Source organism: Salvelinus fontinalis, chromosome 6 (assembly GCF_029448725.1).
Source record: "Salvelinus fontinalis isolate EN_2023a chromosome 6, ASM2944872v1, whole genome shotgun sequence".
In the NCBI taxonomy this organism is placed as follows: domain Eukaryota; kingdom Metazoa; phylum Chordata; class Actinopteri; order Salmoniformes; family Salmonidae; genus Salvelinus; species Salvelinus fontinalis.
This window is the reverse complement of record NC_074670.1, coordinates 23,700,050-23,723,774: the sequence shown is the minus strand read 5'-3', so window position 1 is coordinate 23,723,774 and position 23,725 is coordinate 23,700,050. Positions and strand designations below refer to the sequence as shown.

General features: G+C 48.3%; 1 protein-coding gene across 1 annotated transcript in view; it reads left to right on the top strand.

Moving 5' to 3' along the window:
- LOC129857384 (zinc finger protein ZFPM2-like) overlaps positions 1 to 23,725 on the top strand; it is a 109,958-nt gene that overhangs the window by 80,765 nt on the left and 5,468 nt on the right. The window lies entirely within an intron of this gene.

The window sequence follows — 23,725 nt, the reverse complement described above, 5'->3', positions numbered from 1 at the left end:
GGTACAGTTATCAGGCACTACAACTGGCCAATAGTAAGGCAGCATGCTGATATAAAACTACCAGTTATAATGTAATCTAGGTAAAACATTGAATAATAGCATTAGGATATACTAATACATACTATAGCATGCCTTCAAATGACTTTTGGTTTGTTGCCATGGCTACTGAGTGTTGCTTAGATTAATGTACATGTGTGTCTGTGTCTTTCTAACACACTACCAGCTGCCTTTTAAATCCCTCCCTATGTTTTACACTCTAGCCCTGAGGTACATAAATAAAGTTGAACACAAGTGGTGCGGTCAGTCATTCAAATACAGAAGCAGACAGTTTTTACCTGTTTACCTCAAACAGAAAATTGTTTTAGGAGACTCTCTTCCTCTCTCCCGCTCTCTCCCTCTCTCCCCCTCTCTCTCCCTCTCTCTCCCTCTCTCTCTGAGAACAGGCAGTTTCCAGGCCTCCTGGGCAACATATGGAGCCCTCTGAGTTAGTTTACAACTTCACCAACTGCTGTTGTGAGAAGTGCTCGGCTAACTGTGGCCCCTGAGAGCTCATTAGAAGCCCTTGTGCATAAACCTTTCTGCTTTGGAGGTTGCCGTGGGCTTCGGCGGGTGCTGTGCAGCACAAATAAGGCAGGCTAGGCAGGAGGATCTGAGCTGGAACTGCCTGCCTGCGAGATAATAAACAACATTTGCATATAATGTCAACATTTGGCATCGTTCCTTTAGTGGAGGAAGGCCTATCCACCCTTGTGGCAGTAGTACTTCAAATATTGTCTTTCAAAAAAGCACAAGGCAACTGTCTGATCGTTTCAGCCTTTGTGACATCATTTCATTTCATATCATTTTAGCCTGAAAAATGTGTATTTATTCTATTTTTGCGGTTATATTTCTGGATGTGGATTGTGGAGTATCCCACTAATTATCATGAGTCATCCATGACTGGTTTAAACTCCTGATTCCTAACGGATAAAAAAAGCCCAATTGAAGGAATTCCTGTTGCAGCACACAATGCATATTAGCTACAGAGTATTGATGTGGTACTGGGCTTTATTCCTAACTGCTAGAGTGTAATAGTGCCTCGTTGCTCAGTGACGCTTGCAGTTAATGAGAAGGGTCTGAATGAACGGTGCATTGAGGATCAACACGCAGACTCTAGCTCCAACTGTATTTGTCATGCAGTCTAAACGCACACAATTGCATATAAACTAACATGGTAATTACTGCCATGTGGTGAATGTCTCTCTCTCTCTCACAATGATAGAAATGTAATTACCTTGACAAATGTAGAAGGAGCTAGGTCTACGAGGGTAAAAAAAAATAAAAAATACACAACCTTTTACTGAACTGTAAATCATGCTTCACTCTTTAAAAGGTCTCCAAAAATAAATAATAATCCTGAAAGTGCAAAGATTTCAGTGATTTAGGAGGGGGAGCTTTGAGAAGCGTATTACCAGCGGTGACAGCTTGGTGGAGATAGGCAGGTTGTGTTAAGAGGAAGGGATAAGAGGCTATGACATTATGTCTGCAGGGTTAAGGTGTCAGAGGCAAAGTGTGAACCACTATTACTGGATCAATACTTCTCAGTTTGGCACTTATCTCCTTCTGCTGCTACTGCTGCTCTGCCGGATACACACAGGGACACAGAGACAGGGATACACACAGAGACAGGGATACACACAGGGACACAGGGACAGGGATACACACAGAGACAGGGATACACACAGGGACAGGGATACACACAGGGACACAGAGACAGGGATACACACAGGGACATGGATACACACAGGGACAGGGATACACACGGGGACACAGAGACAGGGATACACACAGGGACAGGGATACACACAGGGACACAGAGACAGGGATACACACAGGGACACAGAGACAGGGCTACACACAGGGACAGGGATACACACGGGGACAGGGATACATACAGGGACAGGGATACACACAGGGACAGGGATACACACAGGGACACAGAGACAGGGATACACACAGGGACAGGGATACACACAGGGACAGGGATACACACAGGGACAGGGATACACACAGGGACAGGGATACACACGGGGACACAGGGACAGGGATACACACAGGGACACAGGGACAGGGCTACACACAGGGACAGGGATACACACAGGGACACAGAGACAGGGATACACACAGGGACACAGGGACACGGCTACACACAGGGACACAGGGACAGGGCTACACACAGGGACACAGGGACAGGGCTACACACAGGGACACAGGGACAGGGCTACACACAGGGACACAGGGACAGGGATACACACGGGGACACAGACAGGGATACACACAGGGACAGGGATACACACAGGGACACAGAGACAGGGATACACACAGGGACAGGGATACACACAGGGACACAGAGACAGGGATACACACAGGGACACAGAGACAGGGATACACACAGGGACACAGAGACAGGGATACACACAGGGACAGGGATACACATGGGGACACAGGGACAGGGATACACACAGGGACACAGAGACAGGGATACACACAGGGACACAGAGACAGGGATACACATGGGGACACAGGGACAGGGATACACACAGGGACACAGAGACAGGGATACACACAGGGACAGGGATACACGCAGAGACAGGGATACACTCAGGGACAGGGATACACACAGAGACAGGGATACACACAGAGACACAGGGACAGGGATACACACAGGAACACAGACACAGGGACACAGACACAGGGCTACACACAGGGACACAGACACAGGGCTCCACACAGGGACACAGACACAGGGCTACACACAGGGACACAGACACAGGGCTACACACAGGGACACAGACACAGGGCTCCACACAGGGACACAGACACAGGGATACACACAGTTACGCAGGGACAGGGATACACACAGGGACACAGACACAGGGCTACACACAGGGACACAGACACAGGGCTACACACTGGGACACAGGGACAGGGATACACACAGGAACACGGACACAGGGCTACACACAGGGACACAGACACAGGGCTACACGCTGTGACACAGACACAGGGCTACACGCTGGGACACAGGGACAGGGCTACACACAGGTACACAGACACAGGGCTACACACAGGGACACAGACACAGGGCTCCACACAGGGACACAGACACAGGGCTACACACAGGTACACAGACACAGGGCTACACACAGGTACACAGACACAGGGCTACACACAGGGACACAGAGACAGGGCTACACACAGGGACACAGACACAGGGCTACACACTGGGACACAGTGACAGGGCTACACACAGGGACACAGAAACAGGGCTACACACAGGGACACAGACACAGGGCTACACACAGGGACACAGACACAGGGCTACACACAGGGACACAGACACAGGGCTACACACTGGGACACAGGGACAGGGCTACACACTGAGACAAAGGGACAGGGCTACACACTGGGACACAGGGACAGGGCTACACACTGGGACACAGAGACAGGGCTACACACAGGGACACAGACACAGGGCTACACACTGGGACACAGGGACAGGGCTACACACAGGGACACAGGGACAGGGCTACACACAGGGACAGGGATACACACAGGGACACAGAGACAGGGCTACACACAGGGACAGGGATACACACAGGGACACAGGGACAGGGCTACACACAGGGACAGGGATACACACAGGGACACAGAGACAGGGCTACACACAGGGACACAGACACAGGGCTACACACAGGGACAGGGATACACACAGGGACACAGGGACAGGGCTACACACAGGGACAGGGATACACACAGGGACACAGAGACAGGGCTACATACAGGGACACAGACACAGGGCTACACACAGGGACAGGGATACACACAGGGACACAGGGACAGGGCTACACACAGGGACAGGGATACAGACAGGGACACAGACACAGGGCTACACACAGGGACACAGACACAGGGCTACACACAGGGACACAGGGACAGGGACACACACAGGAACACAGACACAGGGATACACACAGGGACACAGAGACAGGGATACACACAGGTACACAGACACAGGGCTACACACAGGGACACAGGGACAGGGCTACACACAGGGACACAGACACAGGGCTACACACAGGGACACAGACACAGGGCTACACACAGGAACACAGAGGCAGGATTACACACAGGGACACAGACACAGGGCTACACACAGGGACACAGAAACAGGGATACACACAGGAACACAGACACAGGGCTACACACAGGGACACAGACACAGGGCTACACACAGGGACACAGAGACAGGGCTACACACAGGGACACAGGGACAGGGCTACACACAGGGACACAGACACAGGGCTACACACAGGGACACAGGGACAGGGATACACACAGGGACACAGGGACAGGGCTACACACAGGGACACAGACACAGGGCTACACACAGGGACACAGGGACAGGGCTACACACAGGGACACAGACACAGGGCTACACACAGGGACACAGACACAGGGCTACACACAGGGACACAGGGACAGGGCTACACACAGGGACACAGACACAGGGCTCCACACAGGGACACAGACACAGGGCTACACACAGGGACACAGACACAGGGCTACACACAGGGACACAGACACAGGGCTCCACACAGGGACACAGACACAGGGATACACACAGTTACGCAGGGACAGGGATACACACAGGGACACAGACACAGGGCTACACACAGGGACACAGACACAGGGCTACACACTGGGACACAGGGACAGGGATACACACAGGAACACGGACACAGGGCTACACACAGGGACACAGACACAGGGCTACACGCTGTGACACAGACACAGGGCTACACGCTGGGACACAGGGACAGGGCTACACACAGGTACACAGACACAGGGCTACACACAGGGACACAGACACAGGGCTCCACACAGGGACACAGACACAGGGCTACACACAGGTACACAGACACAGGGCTACACACAGGTACACAGACACAGGGCTACACACAGGGACACAGAGACAGGGCTACACACAGGGACACAGACACAGGGCTACACACTGGGACACAGTGACAGGGCTACACACAGGGACACAGAAACAGGGCTACACACAGGGACACAGACACAGGGCTACACACAGGGACACAGACACAGGGCTACACACAGGGACACAGACACAGGGCTACACACTGGGACACAGGGACAGGGCTACACACTGAGACAAAGGGACAGGGCTACACACTGGGACACAGGGACAGGGCTACACACTGGGACACAGAGACAGGGCTACACACAGGGACACAGACACAGGGCTACACACTGGGACACAGGGACAGGGCTACACACAGGGACACAGGGACAGGGCTACACACAGGGACAGGGATACACACAGGGACACAGAGACAGGGCTACACACAGGGACAGGGATACACACAGGGACACAGGGACAGGGCTACACACAGGGACAGGGATACACACAGGGACACAGAGACAGGGCTACACACAGGGACACAGACACAGGGCTACACACAGGGACAGGGATACACACAGGGACACAGGGACAGGGCTACACACAGGGACAGGGATACACACAGGGACACAGAGACAGGGCTACATACAGGGACACAGACACAGGGCTACACACAGGGACAGGGATACACACAGGGACACAGGGACAGGGCTACACACAGGGACAGGGATACAGACAGGGACACAGACACAGGGCTACACACAGGGACACAGACACAGGGCTACACACAGGGACACAGGGACAGGGACACACACAGGAACACAGACACAGGGATACACACAGGGACACAGAGACAGGGATACACACAGGTACACAGACACAGGGCTACACACAGGGACACAGGGACAGGGCTACACACAGGGACACAGACACAGGGCTACACACAGGGACACAGACACAGGGCTACACACAGGAACACAGAGGCAGGATTACACACAGGGACACAGACACAGGGCTACACACAGGGACACAGAAACAGGGATACACACAGGAACACAGACACAGGGCTACACACAGGGACACAGACACAGGGCTACACACAGGGACACAGAGACAGGGCTACACACAGGGACACAGGGACAGGGCTACACACAGGGACACAGACACAGGGCTACACACAGGGACACAGGGACAGGGATACACACAGGAACACGGACACAGGGCTACACACAGGGACACAGACACAGGGCTACACGCTGTGACACAGACACAGGGCTACACGCTGGGACACAGGGACAGGGCTACACACAGGTACACAGACACAGGGCTACACACAGGGACACAGACACAGGGCTCCACACAGGGACACAGACACAGGGCTACACACAGGTACACAGACACAGGGCTACACACAAGTACACAGACACAGGGCTACACACAGGGACACAGAGACAGGGCTACACACAGGGACACAGACACAGGGCTACACACTGGGACACAGTGACAGGGCTACACACAGGGACACAGAAACAGGGCTACACACAGGGACACAGACACAGGGCTACACACAGGGACACAGACACAGGGCTACACACAGGGACACAGACACAGGGCTACACACTGGGACACAGGGACAGGGCTACACACTGAGACAAAGGGACAGGGCTACACACTGGGACACAGGGACAGGGCTACACACTGGGACACAGAGACAGGGCTACACACAGGGACACAGACACAGGGCTACACACTGGGACACAGGGACAGGGCTACACACAGGGACACAGGGACAGGGCTACACACAGGGACAGGGATACACACAGGGACACAGAGACAGGGCTACACACAGGGACAGGGATACACACAGGGACACAGGGACAGGGCTACACACAGGGACAGGGATACACACAGGGACACAGAGACAGGGCTACACACAGGGACACAGACACAGGGCTACACACAGGGACAGGGATACACACAGGGACACAGGGACAGGGCTACACACAGGGACAGGGATACACACAGGGACACAGAGACAGGGCTACATACAGGGACACAGACACAGGGCTACACACAGGGACAGGGATACACACAGGGACACAGGGACAGGGCTACACACAGGGACAGGGATACAGACAGGGACACAGACACAGGGCTACACACAGGGACACAGACACAGGGCTACACACAGGGACACAGGGACAGGGACACACACAGGAACACAGACACAGGGATACACACAGGGACACAGAGACAGGGATACACACAGGTACACAGACACAGGGCTACACACAGGGACACAGGGACAGGGCTACACACAGGGACACAGACACAGGGCTACACACAGGGACACAGACACAGGGCTACACACAGGAACACAGAGGCAGGATTACACACAGGGACACAGACACAGGGCTACACACAGGGACACAGAAACAGGGATACACACAGGAACACAGACACAGGGCTACACACAGGGACACAGACACAGGGCTACACACAGGGACACAGAGACAGGGCTACACACAGGGACACAGGGACAGGGCTACACACAGGGACACAGACACAGGGCTACACACAGGGACACAGGGACAGGGATACACACAGGGACACAGGGACAGGGCTACACACAGGGACACAGACACAGGGCTACACACAGGGACACAGGGACAGGGCTACACACAGGGACACAGACACAGGGCTACACACAGGGACACAGACACAGGGCTACACACAGGGACACAGGGACAGGGCTACACACAGGGACACAGACACAGGGCTACACACAGGGACACAGACACAGGGCTACACACAGGGACACAGACACAGGGCTACACACAGGGACACAGGGACAGGGATACACACAGGGACACAGACACAGGGCTACACACAGGGACACAGGGACAGGGCTACACACAGGGACACAGACACAGGGCTACACACAGGGACACAGAGACAGGGATACACACAGGGACACAGCGACAGGGCTACACACAGGGACACAGACACAGGGCTACACACAGGGACACAGACACAGGGCTACACACAGGGACACAGACACAGGGCTACACACAGGTACACAGACACAGGGCTACACACAGGGACACAGCGACAGGGCTACACACAGGGACACAGACACAGGGCTTCACACAGAAACACAGACACAGAGCTACACACAGGGACACAGAGACAGGGCTACACACAGGAACACAGACACAGGGCTACACACAGGGACACAGAGGCAGGGCTACACACAGGGACACAGAGACAGGGCTACACACAGGGACACAGAGACAGGGCTACACACTGGGACACAGGGACAGGGATACACACAGGGACACAGAGACAGGGCTACACACAGGGACACAGACACAGGGCTACACACAGGGACACAGCCACAGGGCTACACACAGGGACACAGAGACAGGGCTACACACAGGGACACAGACACAGGGCTACACACAGGGACACAGCCACAGGGCTACACACAGGGACACAGAGACAGGGCTACACACAGGGACACAGAGACAGGGCTACACACAGGGACACAGAGACAGGGCTACACACAGGGACACAGAGACAGGGCTACACACAGGGACACAGAGACAGGGCTACACACAGGGACACAGAGACAGGGCTACACACAGGGACACAGAGACAGGGCTACACACAGGGACACAGAGACAGGGCTACACACAGGGACACAGAGACAGGGCTACACACAGGGACACAGAGACAGGGCTACACACAGGGACACAGACACAGGGCTACACACAGGGACACAGAGACAGGGCTACACACAGGGACACAGACACAGGGCTACACACAGGGACACAGCCACAGGGCTACACACAGGGACACAGAGACAGGGCTACACACAGGGACACAGAGACAGGGCTACACACAGGGACACAGAGACAGGGCTACACACAGGGACACAGAGACAGGGCTACACACAGGGACACAGAGACAGGGCTACACACAGGGACACAGAGACAGGGCTACACACAGGGACACAGAGACAGGGCTACACACAGGGACACAGAGACAGGGCCAGGGTAAATGCCACTACTGAAGGAACTGAAGGGACTGCATGCCGCTCCATTAGATTGAAGTGAAAGGGGAGGGTTGTAATAGAATGGTAGGTTTCATGTAAATATAATAACACGTATGTTGCACCTCTCTGGGTGTTGATTTGTACACTGTGGTTGCTACATATTGTGTTCTATCTATGAACATGTCAAAGTGGTTCTGAAATGAGCCTAAAGGCTGTGCAATGGCTGTTTGTGTCTCTTCCTATTAGAAAGCAGGGGGAAGGAACTCACTACCATTTTGAGGAGCATTTCCCTCCATGCCAGATGATCTGTTAATATTCTGCTAAACTGAACATTGACACCCTTCCACGGCCACACTTACTGTACGTTGTTGTATCCAACATTATTGACCTAAATCCTGGGCGATGTATGACAGTGTTGTGGCTGTTATCGTGTTAGTACGATATGTTAGGTTCCTACATTTCAACACAGACATGCAGCATGTAAACCTTCGAGCCAGGTCAATGGTGTACACACTAAGTGTTAAACCCATAAACGTGTCCCTGGGTCCTGCACGTCCCCTATTGTCTCGAGCAGAAACAAGGAAAAGAGCTTCAGCTTCCCAATTGAGTGTTTGCCTACTTTCAAGTCTTCCATGAAACTTCTGAAGCGGGTGTTAATCCTTGCTACACATACAACAGAAATGCAGCGTTCAACAATTTGAAGGAAGGAAATAAGAAGGGAGAGAAAGAGAAAGGAAGTGATCGCTCCATATTCATATTCCTATGCAGGCGTTATCACTTAAAAGGCTTTCTAATTACAACAACAAGACAAAAACTCGTTGGATTCATTCCAGACCCGCTAAATGATAAAATAAGCTTGCACTCTCTCTCCTTCTTAATCTCCGCAAAGCACCTTGGAGTCTCATCTCCCAAATACACGTGAATGAATGAATGTGGAAAATGCCATTTAGAGATGCAGGTGTGCCATTTGATAAGAAACTTCTGGATTAAATATGTTCTGCTAATGAGGAACCCAGGCTACCCCATCAGGGCAAACTATTGGTTGGATTGTGTGAGTGCGAGCTGATAACATTCCGCACACACACACACACACACACACACACACACACACACACACACACACACACACACACACACACACACACACACACACACACAAACATTCCAAATTCATTATTAATAAACAGCCTTGCAGTCTCTTAGTCAGTCTATCACACGGAGAGACTGGATCCTTCACTGGAGTGAGGGATGAGTGTTCTCATTAAGAGAGGAGAGAGAGAAAGAGAGAAAGGGGGAGGTACGGATAGTGGTGGTGGTGAGGAGGGACTGGGAGGGAGTATCAACTGTTTTCATATTTAGCTATTTTGGGGGCTTTTTTTGGTTAGAGGGAGACAATTTCAAAGACTATGTTAATGATGCATTGAACGTTGGAACAAAGAGTTCAAAGTTTCTCTGGCTCTGGCAATGACTGGATGTAATTCTTGGGCTGGTTAATACGGACAGGGTGGGGGGGGGGGGGGTAGCGAGCTAAGCCATCGGTGCAGTGGACTGGAAGTCCCTGGCCCATGCTTGACATTTAGAGCGATTTGGAGCAGATTAAGGCTGTATTAGTGCTGTAGTCTGCATGTGCTTCTGTAATGAGCTGTGAGTGTATTACAGCAGGAAGAAGTTAGCTAGCTGGTGCCTGCAGGCTGGTGTGGTAATACACAGCTGGAATAGAGAAAGCCTACCTGGACAGTTGGGTAGTTAGGCAGTTGGCTGGACCTAAAGTGGACATTGCTCTCTGTAGTGTTGCCCAAGGCAGGCAGAGACACTGTACTTAGAGTGAGCTAGGAGAGGGCTACAATGGAAATGGAGAGCCCTGCCAGAGGCTGCAGGAGAGGAGAGGAGAGGAGAGGAGAGGAGAGGAGAGGAGAGGAGAGGAGAGGAGAGGAGAGGAGAGGAGAGGAGAGGAGAGGAGAGGCTGAGGCTCTCTGGTTGGAGACTGTCAGTCTAAACCAGCTTAGCTCAGCCAGCCAGTAAAGTGTCACAGAGTGATGGGTAGGCAGGCACAACTTTGTTACTCGGACCAGTAACTGTCTAGAAAATATTCTATATTCAAATAGAAAATTAGAAAAATGTAATGTGTTATTTCAAGCACATGATTTGGCTGCTACTGTAGGCACATCAATTTTCAAAGGTACCCAACATGACATGCAGCCCTGTCGGTAATTCTCCAAAATAGGTTTAGGATTTTGCCAGTATTCCATTTCAGTACATGTATTGTTTGTTTGTTTCCAGTACACATACAGTACACATTAAAGGAGACAGACATACAGTTGCCAAGTCCAAAGGTCTTCCTTCATTTAGAATAAAATGTATATTTTAAAGGGTCTAAAAAATGCATACATTATCCCCAAATTAAAAAACACAGGTAATTTTTTGTTTTAGCATGTGCAAATGAAGGTTGCAGGTGTCGTCCCTCTATTGAAAGGCTCTTTATGATGTTAATGAGTTGTTAGCGTAATTTCCAGCCTCCGCCATCAGCCATGAGAAGTTCACAGACCCGCTGTTAAATAGGAGTCAATGCTATGGCATCGTTTCAAGAGCTCCCAAACAGGACGGCAGGACGATAACGAACCGGTGATGTGGCCTGATGATGGCTGCCTATGACCACGGATAGGCGGGAATTATTACAAAGACAATTTAAATAGTGAAAGGATAAGGAATGAATCATCTGGACAGCATATCAAATCAAACTCTAGCACACCACTGCATGCTATTTACTCATGCAGTGGTAATAAACTGGGCTTATTTAAAAGATAGACGGAGGAGAAATCTGGGGACAGTAAATTGTGCATGCATGTTTATTCCTCTCTATCAGTATAATACAGAGGGTTTCTAGTCTGAGACTCACAATCACAGGCACCTGTATTTTATGGCTACAGTGTCTGGGATATCACCAGGCCTATTTATGATATGGTGCTGCAGCTGTCATTTATGTTTCATTAGTATCAGTAGTATTTGTGTGGATGGTACTGGTAGTGGACTTTGTTTTCTATTTCCTTAGTAACCTTATTATTAGTCCAGCGACTAGTGTTAAATTTGAGGGTACTTGTGGCTTTTGTGATAGAGGCACCACATTTCACACACAACTTGGACAAGTCCTTAGAAGCTATAGTGTCATTGCAGAGTTTTTATATTACCCCCTGGCGGCCATTTTCAATATGGCAGCCAACCAGCTCCGTAGCGCCATATTAGACAGGTGTCACATGGCCATATCTACATAAATAATTGGTACATAAAGGCCAATGATGGTTTAAAATCATCAAAGGGGTCTGGAGAACATCATAAAACATCAAAAAAATGCCATATATATGTATCCTTTAAAATGTTAGTAGAAAGTGCCCAAAAAACGACCCAAATTTCTTATATACTTTCGTCCTCATTTTCAGTATTTATGCCTACTACGCTTGTTTGTAATGTTATGTATAAATGTCTATGAATTATTTAGTTTTTGAATAGAGGAAAGATCTGGCTGGTTATCCCATTGTTCTCTATGGAGTCTCGGAGCCTCACAAGGTTAAACGTTCCAACATTCCAACTGTTTTTCCCCGGGAATAAAAAGCCATTCCAACAGAGGGAGTTTCATCTCCTTAGCCCCCGCGAACGAACGACTGCTAATCTTTAACCTCCGCTATAGCGTTTCCATTCCGCTTCCGCTTCCTCCGACTCCAGACATATTTGCTCTCCCTTGCTGGCTGTGTCCCGTTAAGATTTAAACAGCAAACATAAAATACAGAAGATAACCTGTGCCGGCTTTGGAGAGACTTGACTCCCAACATTATTTTAAAGACCAGATCTGAGAGCTCCGCCGCGGCAGTGGGGTGCGATTATCTTCTGTGATCCCTCTCCGACGCAACCAAAGCCATTCATCTGCCGATCCCTCCACCCTCCTCACCCCCTCCCGCACCCTCCCACCTCCCCCTATGCATAGGCAGGGCCCTAATCATGTCTCCGTCGTGTGTCAGGATCTGTGGATGAGCAAGGCCTAAAGATGGGAACAGCTCTGTAAACATGGCCAGGCAGCAGGGAGCTTCCGTCTCCCCCACTACGTTCTGAATAAGCAAACATGGAAAGATTTAAGGATTTTGTCAGGCCCAACTCTGTAGTATAGGCTCAGAGTTCTTTTATTTCCAGCGGTTTCCAGGGGTGCTGCCGCCTGCCTATGGGATATTGTTCTTAGCTTATGAAGTGCTGCGTCTTGTTATAAGCTGTGTGCTTTTGTCAATAGTATTACAATATGGAGCTTCTGATTTGTTTTCTCTATTTTTTTTACACAATGTTCTCATGCATTTTCAAGAGAGATGGGCTGCCCTGTGTTTAACCCATGGAGGTCCTGTGTGTGTGTGTGTGTGTGTGTGTGTGTGTGTGTGTGTGTGTGTGTGTGTGTGTGTGTGTGTGTGTGTGTGTGTGTGTGTGTGTGTGTGTGTGTGTGTGTGTGTGTGTGTGTGTGTGTGTGTGTGTGTGTGTGTGTGTGTGTGTGTGTGTTGGTTATGTTTTTATTGACATTTCTTTTGTTGTCGTCGGCCTTTGTTTTCTCCCCCACTTAACCTAGATAAACACCATCAAATCATCTCCTAGAATTCATATTGTTATACAGCTATATAAACCAAATGTCTTTTGACCCCTCTATTGTCATAAGTCAACTTTCCTGTCGGGAACTGATTAAGAACTATCATGACCAACCCAGTAAATCTAGACGTGGACGGTGTATTCCATAATAAACAGGCCAATATAATTGGCTCTATCAAATGGGATGTATATTAACAACAGTCGGCTGTGCTCACCCCTGTCAGGATTCTATTATAGAGCCTGCTCCCTCCCCTTGTTTTGATACAGCAGTAATTTAAAGACCCATCTTAATTGACTTATTTTTTCCGCATGTCTGTCGGAGCTTGTGCTGTGCATGCACAGAGTGCAATAAGGGTCTTGTTCCTTTATTGGGCCACACACAATGTAGTGAGTTCAATTTTACCATTCATAATGAATGCAGTCTCGCCATTCAAATGCAGCCATAAGCACACAGCAGATAAGAATTTAATTAAATGTAGATTAAAACCAAACAGGAAAACACACTCGCTGATCATTTTTTATCACGTCCCCTGGTCATATCCCCCTCATACTTTCCACTGACTTGTTCTTCCTTGGGCTACAGCTTTTCAGCTTGCCAAAAGTGGCGAAACACCTCACACATCTCGCTGTGGCGCTGTGAGATTGTGTAAAATGCAAAACGAAGGGGCGGTCACACGATTAATCAGAAATCTCATGTCGGGGAGGATTGGGGGGTAAGGGGGAGGGAGGAGGAGAGACAGAGGTGGAGGGAAGGAATTAGTTGCCTCATCCCCAAATGTGCATCATTTTTTCCAAAGGACAATCCCAGCACTGTAGGCAAGGGGAATCATATCTCTCTTCACAGGAAGGAACAATCACAATATTGCCACAATATTGAAATAAATGTCACCTTCACATCCTATCAAATTGTCCATACTTGCTAAACATGATGTTAGCTAGCTAGAAAGTAGTGCTTTGCAAGCATGCCTGATCCGTAAGAGCTATTTTAGGTTCCATCCACAGCCTCTACAGACTACTAGGCTTCACACTGCATGGTCACCTCAGGCTCAAGTGTGTTTGTTTTAACGGCAGTGGGATATAGGAGAGCTGGAGAAGAGTCAGTTGAAAATGTAGAGACATAACATATTATAAGCATTATATTATAATATCATATTATAAGCATTATAAAGGAATTCATAAAGGTTAACAAGTTAAAAAGCATTATTCCTAAGGAACTATAGTATCCTCTGTCCAATTACATACCATTAAACGAAATAACATAAAAGATTACATCTTAACATGGGCTTCTATATTGTTGTTTTAAAGTGTTACAGTTGTTGTCCTCTGTTTTTATAATTGTGAACTGGTATTTTCTAGGTTGGAATCTAATATGGAAAAATTATTTATGTCTTCCAAATTCAAAGTATTTTTTCAAACCATATTTGCAAGGATTCATTTTTATTCCTGTCATATGTAGATAATGTATTTAAATGCTGGTAATTTCAATGCTTTATTATTTCATATAGTTCTGCAGGTGAACCTTTTGTTTTCTACACAAAGCTAAAGTAATCACACAGCGTCTGGTGCGTTTTCATGTACAGCAGGAGCATATTGTTCTTGCATCCATCTTTCCTCAGTTTCCAAAAGGTGTTCTCACAGATAGAGTACCTGTATGCAGCTTGAAAGTGATGTACTGATTCTCATCAGGTTCAAAGACCCGCTTGTTATTATCAGAGCCAGTCGCTTTTCATTTTAGTATTTTCAACAAACACTTGAAAACTAAAACGATTCGTAACATCTCACACTTTTCAGAGAGGAGAGGAAAGAAGTGGAAAATATTGAAGTGGAAAATTGTGGCTAATATAGTTTTAATTTGGCTTCAGAGCTTGAGTTATTCTCACACTTTAAAATGGAGTGTTTTGTTGAAGCAGCAGCAGCTGAGAGAGTGAGAGAGAGAGTGTGGCTGGTCTATTGGCTGAAACTGGCATTGGACAGTAGTGGCACAGCCACCTCACTCCTGCCATCCCTGCCACTACCGCTGCTGCCTGCCTGCCCGCCCGCCCGCCCGCCCGCCTGCCCGCCCGCCTGCCTGCCTGCCGCCCGCCTGCCCGCCTGCCCGCTTGCCCGCCCGCCCACCCGCCTGCCTGCCTGCCTGCCTGCCCGCCTGCCTGCCTGCCCGCCCGCCTGCCCGCCTGCCCGCCTGCCCGCCTGCCTGCCTGCCCGCCTGCCTGCCTGCCTGCCCGCCCGCCTGCCTGCCTGCCCGCCTGCCTGCCCGCCTGCCTGCCTGCCCGCCTGCCCGCCTGCCTGCCTGCCTGCCCGCCTGCCTGCCTGCCCGCCCGCCTGCCCGCCTGCCTGCCCGCCCGCCTGCCTGCCCGCCGTGTTGGTGGCGTATCTCAGTTCCACTCTATTACCCTCACGCAAGCGATTGGCCTTTTCTGTGGGGAAAAGAGCAATATCCTGTCGCAGTCTGTTTGATCAAGTGCTAAACCCTTGTGATCAATAGAGGGACAGATGTCGGCTCCAGATGGCTGCGTGGCGATACCTGGGGCAGTGAGGGGCCTTGCCAGGACGACAGAATGGCAACGAGGAAGGGCCAGCGGCTGCTGCTCCCATCGCACCAGCCACCGAGACCACAATGTGACAAACGCAATTAGGCCTTTTAGCTACAGATTATTTATTTCTCCTGCAAACTGACAGAAAATGTAATTAGCGCTTAGTTTAAGCAATATGTAGAATTACAGGGGTGCAGAGGCAGAGGGCATGTTAGAGTGGGATGGAGGGAGCTATGGTGGCTGTTGTGGCGGTGGGCGTCTGGACTCAGGAGGCTGTGCTGCCGTGTTGCTGTTCTCATTCAGTCTGTGTTCACTGTCTGTCTTTCTGTCTGTTGCTGGGCTCTGTGAACAACAGCAGGCACAATCCCACTCTGTTTTTCTTTCAGAGGAGGTTGCACAGAAACCTTTGCAGCACACAGTATATGTTAGTTTGCTCATCAAGTTAATGTAGACCACAACTTTGAAAATTCCAGTTCCATTCTCACCCAGATCAGATAAAATATGTCCCAGCATTCCAAAATGGTTGATAGCCTAGGCAGGTGCATCTCTCATCTCCCCCTCTCATCGCCAGAAGGCCCAAATAGACCTTTCCAAAAAGGAGAGTGGCCCATTTTAAACGGCGTTAGGGCATTTGCATTAGGGCTGGCGTCCATGTGCCAGGCAGGCCATGTGGTGCGTGGTGGCGCGGGGACAGAGCCATGTTGGAGTAGCTACTGAGGCGCTGCGTCCTTGTGTCTCTCTCCCAGTCCCTGGCCCTCCCTTTGGAGCTCCGCCGTTCACCTGCTCCCCTGCTCCCTCCCCGAGTAGCATGATCGGAAGGGGGACGTGGGCCACCAGGCCACAGCTGGGGTTCTGGGACAGCTTTGCTTAGTTGGCTCTGCCCGGGTGGTGGTGGTGTTGGTGGTGGTGCTCAACACAGCAGCGGCCTGTCACAGGGACCTCCACGTCCCATTAACACATAGCCTGGTCAGGACAGAGAGCCAGGCCCCCAGCGCCACCCTGCTCCCCAGCAGGGCCCCAGTAAACACATGTCGCCTGGCCGCAACCAGGACCCGGCCCGGGAAGAGGAGAGAACTTAGACCTGGGAAACCTAGAGGACCAGGGTGTTGTTGTTGTTGTTGAATGTATTTTGGTAAATGACATTAAAACAAAATGTACCATGTGAACCCAGAGGATAGCCCTTAAAAGTTTGAATTAAAACCCTTGACAAAAGTGGTCCTCGTTGTGCACCACACTTTAAATGTGTTGGTTAGAACATTTAGCCCAAGTCCGTAAGGGTTTTAGCGTTATTTCATGGAATTTGTAATGTTATTACCTAGAAATCGAATATAAAAGTGACACCCATGAGAATCTAAAAGTCCTTTTGAAATGTGTGCCGAGTTAGTGTTCGTAGTGTAGTGTTCAGAAAAACTATTCAACTATACATTTCTGATCATGTATTATCCAAATTACAGAAAGTGTTTGTTTGTGTCATTTTGAGATTGTTATATTCACATTTTTTTTAAATACATTTCACAGCAGTCTCTTATCATATTTGGCTCACATATTTGTCATTTATAATTTTGATATATATAACAATTTACTTTATATTGTTTATATCTCACTGCACCAATTCATTTCAATAAATACTATTTTTATATCAATTGTAATCAAAGAAATGTAGCATTTAGCATCTTTTCAATTCCCTCATAATTTCTCAGTTCTAATAGATCTATAAAAACTTGGCATATTTTACTCTCTCTCTCTATCCTTTTATTTCTCTCTCTCTCTCTCTCTCTCCCTTTATTTCTCTCTCTCTCCGTCTGTCTCTCTCTCTCTCTCGCTTTCTCTTTCTCTCTCTCTCTCAGTGATATTACCAGACAAACAGGCACTTGCCAATATCATTTTCACTGTGCAATGAAACAGATTCATGCGTCTCCAGAGATTTGCTAAAGAAATATCATTTAATTATAAAAGGAAGCATCTCATTTCTACACTGTGCAAAATCATCCACTCAATCAGATCATTGCCGGAAACTAGGAATTTTGAAACAGATTTTCTTTGTTCCAGAACTCAGAATGACGATATTGAATATCTGTTAAATGAAATAGTATGATCCTTCTGAGATGTGTTGTAGTTTAGTGTCTTTGTAGCTGGTATGAATGTGTACCAGTGTGATTCTGTATGACACTCTCCTGGGAACCCAGGTTCCATTTGTGGACTCTGACCCCTGTGCCATTTGCTCAAGGCCATCCATGAGCTTTCAGTGTTGGCTATCATCTACAAAACACTTGATGTTAAAATGAGTCTGTACACTGGAGTGTTATATATTTATTATTTATTCAACAATGCTTTTTTAAACGAGTGGTCTTGTCAATAGAAGACATTATTTTATGCCTCAAACAATGTGTATTTGCTGCACAAAATTGACTCCTAGGCTATTAGTATTTTCACAAACGTGATGACAGGTACAACAGATCGATAGCCGTTATAATACCTTAGATATGATGAATATCCTCATCATATACATGGTCTCAGAACAACTTGTTTTCACTGTAGAAACAGAGTAAATGAAGGTCATAAGAGTGCTTCACATTCTGTACCTTCTTGAACGTATGGACGGAGTCTGTCAGTCTGACATGCTGCCGTGTTTAGGGTGTCTATGCATCAACACGATATCATACGTACTGTGGTGGGTGCGGAGTTGCGTTTTAGCATGAGAAGAGCGCCTTCTAGTGGTGGCCAGAATAATATCATCAGAATGGGAGGCGGAGGTAAGTGAGCAGGGAATAAGAGGATTCAAATCTATGTTATAATGTTATAGTCCGCTAACTGCAGTTTATTCCACACCACACCCTGTAACAATAGGATTGTTTGACCGATTAGTGACTTTTCATAATCACTCTGCCATGGGAAGTCTCACTCAGCTTTCTCTCGGCCTGTCTGTGCTGCTGTCTGGCTGTTGTCTTAACCTGATGGGTTGACAGCCTGCTGCCATATCACCATCCTGTCTGTTCAGAAACACTCTCAATATTTGCTGTTATTCATGAGAAGAGGAGTTTGTTTAGTTTTTCTGTAGGTATAGGCTGTTGTTAGTATGAGAATTGTCTTCTGTTAGTTCCATATATTAATAATGTAGACGTTGCACTGAATATGATTTATGTTTATAGTTTAGTGAACCATACTTGTGTGGTTAGTAGCCTTGACGGAAACCTGAAGAGTTGCGTTAGCTTCCTGAGATAATTTCTAGGCTTTAGCTCAGCGGGCTAACACAGTCTAGGTTAAGAGAACATTTAAACCCCGAACAAGTTAACAAACATGGCAGGCAGGCAGCTACTTGATATTTGTAGGTGCCAGGAGGCTTTCCCTGGTTAGCCGTCCGTTCAACAACAGTCTGGTCTGATTTGGAGACAAGACCAGAGGTCTTTAATTACAAAAGCATTGAGCCCTCTGGCTTTACCACCATCACTTCACAATTGAGAGTGAGAGTGAGAGTGTGAGAGTGTGAGAGAGAGAGAGAGAGAGAGAGAGAGAGAGAGAGAGAGAGAGAGAGAGAGAGAGAGAGAGAGAGAGAGAGAGAGAGAGAGAGAGAGAGAGAGAGAGACCGGATAAGGGGTTGAAATAATCAGGCCGTTTGCAAATCACCATCAAGCTCCTGGCAACAGCTCCTCGAGGAGAGAGACCACATGGTTACAGTGTCCTGTCTCAAAAGTGTGCTGCAAATCCATAGAACACAATGTGGTTACTGCCAGAAGGTTACTGTATGTTTGCTAGAAGCCACCCTCAGCCCCATAATGTGTAGTTGTGCTGCAGTGGGCCTGGCCTGTGTTGGAGACAGATGGGAGAGCTGATGTGCGTAACTATGCATTTTACAGCAAACTATTAAAGAGTCGTGCTGTTTACACACAAACATTTGAATACCTGTCTGCAGGCCAGTTTAATTATGCAAACCCTTCTGTTATTTGTGTTGCTTTGCCGTCTCCTCCCAGCTCTCTCTCTCACTGCAACAAGGCTGGAGAGATTTCTTTGTGTTTTCATTAAGATACGGACAGTGGTGTGGCGCAGGCAGAAGCAAATGTATTCCATTCTTCATGACCTAGAGTATCTTATACTGTCTGTTCCTCTCCACCACGGTGGCCCATGTTCACATTTACACTAGGGCGGCAGGTAGCCTGGTGGTTAGCGCGTTGGGCCAATAATCGAAAGGTTGCTGGTTTGAATCCTCAAGCCAACTAGTTGAAAAATCTGTCGATATTCCCTTGAGCAAGGCACTTCATTCTAATTGCTCTGGATAAGAGTGTCTGCTGAATGTATAGCCCTCAATGTCATTGTTCCCCTCTAATCAGGGACTGATTTAGATCTGGGATATCAGGTGGGTCCAATTCATTCTCAGGTAGAACAGAAAACCAGCAGGCTCCGGACCTTGTAGGGTAAGAATTGAATACTCCTGCTGTATAGGCTACTTTACTGTACATCCATTGTCATTTAAAGCTGAAGAAATGTAAAATGACCTCTGATATGTGAATTTGAAACCTCTGGGGTTTGTAGTTGGGGAGGAGGGACGAACAGTACATGTGCCTTATTTCCCCTGACGTTTGATTAGTGAAAGTACTTACATACACGATGCACCCCCTCCCTCTCATCATTTTGTTTCTTGAATTCCGTCATATGTTCATCTTCAACTACATGTTCAAATACGGCATTCATCAAAGGGGAAGAGAAGGAATGGGCATTTAGCCAGCCGAGCCTCAGTCGCCAGCCCAAAGTAGAGCTGGTGAATATTATATTGAGAGGGAGGAGAGAGAGAGAGAGAGAGAGAGAGAGAGAGAGAGAGAGAAAGAGAGAGGAAGGCAGAGAGCGAGAGAGAGGGGGGGGGGAGAGAGGGAGAGAGAGGGGGAGAGAGGGAGAGAGAGAGAGGGGGGAGAGAGAGAGAGAGTGAGGGGGGAGAGAGAGAGGGGGAGAGAGGGAGAGAGAGAGAGGGGGGAGAGAGAGAGAGAGAGAGTGAGGGGGGAGAGAGAGAGAGCGAGGGGGGGGAGAGAGAGAGGGGGGGAGAAAGGGGGGAATGGAGAAAGCAAAGCAGTGTTTTTAATTATCTGGACTAGGTACAGGATGCCGTTTTTTGATTGTTTTAATGAAGCAGCTGGCCTATTGTCTCTCCTTAATTCCTCTATTGTTTTTAGAATATGTCATAGTTCTTTATTCTTTTATCAGGTGCTCTGCAGGAGGATTCAGCACAATAGCGTTCATTCCAACTGCATTGGCCGCTGCACAAAGCCAGGCAGGCAGCTCATTGCAGAGAGCTAGCTCGCTAACAGGCAAAACAGTGCAAATCACACAAGCTGCTACTTTGTAGACTTTTCCCCAGTTTTACTTGTGGGCTGTGCACTTTCAAAAAAGGCAAAAAGCAGCCAGTATGATGCAGATAAACTTTCATGAACTATTCACAAAATTATTTTCCTTTGCCGCCCCTCTCTCTGTACAGTAAGAGGTGTTTCCCAATCCTTGTCCTAGGAACCCTAAGGGGTGCACATTTGTGTGTGTCAGTGCTGGCCTAGAACAAATCCTTTGGTTCTCCATCAAGACCAAGCTTGGGAAGCAAAAACTGTGGTGTACAGTGATGCCCTGAGAGCAACATCTCAGTGGATCTCAGTGGATCTCCTGAGCTTCCATCTATGTGTATGTCCCAAATGCCACCCTATTCCCCATTTAGTGCATTTAGTGCACATTTAGTGCACCACGGCCCATAGCTCTGGTCAAAATAGTGCGCTATATTGGGAATAGGGTGTTATTTGGGACAAAGCGGTTGAGGTGGTTGAGGTGGTTGAGGTCTCCTCTGAGGCAGGAATGATTCTGTCTGAGTCAGTATTTTGTGCTTTAGAACACCACCCCAGCATTCTCACGGACGACAGATGGGTGTCTGTAGTGTGGCTGGCTGAAGGAGTCACATTGCTGTGCATATTCCATAGGTGAATTGCATTGTAGGTTAGTACTAACAGTCATTAGCAATTAGCAGTGGAAGGCTTGCAGTAATTCAGAGCATCTTTAACTGAAATTGTATTCAAAGACAGTGAAAATGTAGACAAGTCAGTCGTGAGTTCAGTATCAGGGTATTTTTCTCCATTCTCTTTGTTAACCGAGAACCTGAGAAGTGGAATCTCTACCAATTGAAACTTTTGGTGGCGAGTAGTGACCATCTGCCCCCCACCTCCCCCCCATGGTGGCTGCTCGCTGGCAGTTACTATCTACCTTGATGGTAACTCTGTCTGACGGCAGAGGAGTTTTGTTACTTTAATTAGGAGATAAAAATTCAAAGGGCCTCTCCAGGCTGTGTGGTGAGAGAGAATCAAAACCAGCGCTGAAGTGGAGGGACCTGAAGTGTGTCTCTCATCACGGGAGATTGGCCAGCAGATAGGCACTGTGCTTTAAAGGAGCTAGTGCTGCCTGCCACTCACACGGATACACACACGCGCGCGCACGCGCACACGCACACGCACACACACACACACACACACACAAACACAGAGCTTTCCTTGCACACAAAAATGGGACTTTAAAAGATGGCATATTTTACCACATCTTGCTTCACTCCTCTGACTCATTTCTATAATAGTGTTTAATTTCAGTGCTGTTTGACATAAATGCAATAGGTTGGGAAATGTGTTAATGGGAGTAGCGAGGTCATGACCAGCGTCAGGTGGGAGGTGGAATGCCGTGGAAGGTGTACCAGAGAGGAGTGATACATCCTCAGATTGGTGTGGAAGTTAGGCGTCATAACAATCATTCCATCATGTCATTTCATAGTAATAACTACAGCAGTTATTCTTCAGTTTTCCTCCCTGGGTTGGGAGAGCCTCACTTGAAAACCTTAACCCTGTCTACACTGACCTTTAAAACCAGTGATTTGTACGTTTTGTGTAAACATTTGTAATCAGTGTCTCTCTAAAGTGTGGAGGATGGATCTATGAGTGGGGTGCAGTTAGTCTTCTGTTCTACCCTTCATACCTCTCCCCTCTCTTCTGCAACGCTCCTTATTTCCACAACAGCTGGACTCAAATTAGAGGTCCTCTCTCATCCTGACGCTGCTCTGTCGGAGTGTTTGCACATCTTTGAAAGCTAACAGAGTGCCCTAATTAATTGTCCAGCTTTTCTCTGATACAATGTCCTAATTCTGCCATTTAGCGTGAGCATATCATCGTTTGTTGTTATCGCCCCAGCCAGATTTTTGTAAATAGTCATATTAAAAACTTTAATCTCTTCAAAGGAAAATGAAGTGCAGCTGAAAAGCCTGTCATGTGCAGGAGATAAATATTATCTAAGCTAAAAAACCTTCCTCCCCTTCCTCTCTCTCATCCTAACTTAATGAATATGTTCAGAAGATTTCACTGGAATGTTTAATCCCTAAACACAAAAATCTAATAGTGTGTAGAGGACCTGCTTCAGGTTATACTATATTACTGAAGTGTACAGTATAGCTCCAATGCAGAGACCTACTAGATTTTACACCAATGAGTTGGACATTTCTTACTGCTATTTCAACCAAAGTATGACATTGTGATTTTACACTTTAGTCATTATATAGTC